Raw genomic sequence first — 2,022 nt, forward strand, 5'->3', positions numbered from 1 at the left:
AACACATATGAAAGCATCGCCTACTAATAAAAATCTTGAAAATTGCATCGCCGTTCCTAAAAGATCCTGTGACCTTCCGCACTCGAATAATGAGTTAGGCGGAGGAAGGCAACAGTTTTCATAGACCGACAAACCCTTTGGCTTTCCCCGAAGAGTACATATTAATTTCACCCTAAAACAGACTGATTAAAGCACAAAAACCTTTTACTTGTTGACCTTTTAAGATTTGCAAGTTAGACTACTTACCAGTGTGCTTTTATATTTGTTCTTCATTTGCTCCCAAGACGGTTTCACACAACTTGGGTTGCAGTGAAAGAACAAGGCTAACATTGTCTTGCACATCATAAAACTAATCCACTCTACTCTACACATAAATCTTTACAGAATATTCAATTGTAATTATTATCAGATTGCCTACTCATGCCTCAATGATGGGGCAGGGATATTGATATTCAGTTACGAATTCACACAGCCTGCATTTCTTCAGCTTTCTTCCCGCCTTTGGCAGCAGACATTGTGTTGCTTTTAGTTAGGATTGTATTTTTAAATTCTTCATATTTGTTCGGGGAGCCTTGTCCAAGCTGGGTTGATTTAAGCTGATAACTACTGTTGTTATGCGTAATTGGGGTCGTTAGGACAGACTGAAGACAGATAATGAAAAGCTGGGTATGTTGAACTTGCTTCGTCAAATAGGCCCCTGCACCCTTCAAGTGTAATTCATCTATACGTGTATCAACGTGACGCACTCGTCAACAGCACGCATACCTGATTTTCATTTTGTACATTTGACTGTCAAATCTAGGAGTGTTCTCTCTGCCTCTGTTCCTTGCCTTGAATGCCCCAAGTGCAAATAAATCAGTGTGTCGACGGTGTGTGCGCGCGTGTGAATATGTGTACGTGCGCATGGGTGTGTAGCGCTCCTCTGTATTCGAGCAGGACTACCTGTGGTAGTCCCCGGGGCAGACAGTCTGCCGTCAGCGTTTACCAGAACCTCCCTGCAGGGTGCCAATCCACCAACACATCCATCACCAGAACAATGAAACTGCACTTTCTCATAAGTGGCAGATGCGGTGTTGTCTGAGAGCTCTCTCTTAGGGCTCTGCCGCCAAACACACACAGAAGCACACGCGCGCACAGAGACACACACACACACACGCGGGCACATGCACACAGATACAGACAGATGCAGACGTGCGCAGGCGAACATGTGCTTACTCAAGCACATGCACACAGAAGCGGACACCGGCAAACACACGCAGGCACGCACACGCATGCACAGAGAGGCACACATGTTCAGAAAATCACATTCACACACACATACAGGCACATGGACACAGCCAAACAGAGGTACACATGTAAACACAGCCATGCACATAAACGCACACAGGTCGCGATTGAAATGAGTGCATCATTCACGAGGGTATTTCTACAGTGACATAACGCAGTGGCGTTGACGTGTCTTTGTCTTCCAGTGCGTCTGTCTGGGTGCAGCTACTGCTCTCGCCAGCAGGTGGTGTAGTTTCCATGCCCCAATAGCCTGTCCTCTCCATACCACCCTTTGTCCAACTTTGTTTTACTCCCTCCTGCAAATCCCTTCCCTGTCTTTCACTCCTCCCCTACCCATCATGCTCCGCCCCTCTTCTGTTCTCCGCTTCACCCCACAGACCCTCATCACCTCTGTCTCTCTTCCCCCTCTCTCTCGCTGCCCACCCTTTGATATCCCTTCTCCTCTCTCCCTCCCCTGCCTACCTCGCTGTGCCACTCCTTCCCTTTCTCCTCCCCCATGTCTCCCTCTCCTCTGGCCTTCCCCTGTCTACCCCTATCTATTCTTTCCTTGTGCCCCCTTTCACACACACACACACACACACACACACACACACACACACACCCCAACCCCAGGTCCCTCCCCTGTCTCTCTCCTCCCATCCCCGGTTTGGGAGGCTTCCCCACATAACTCCTCTGAACTCCACAGACGACTAACACATGTCAGAGAACAAGGAAAACAGCACAGAGAGAAGTAGA

The sequence above is a fragment of the Hypomesus nipponensis genome, chromosome 22 (genome assembly GCF_054491055.1).
Source record: "Hypomesus nipponensis isolate SF chromosome 22, ASM5449105v1, whole genome shotgun sequence".
In the NCBI taxonomy this organism is placed as follows: Eukaryota; Metazoa; Chordata; class Actinopteri; order Osmeriformes; family Osmeridae; genus Hypomesus; species Hypomesus nipponensis.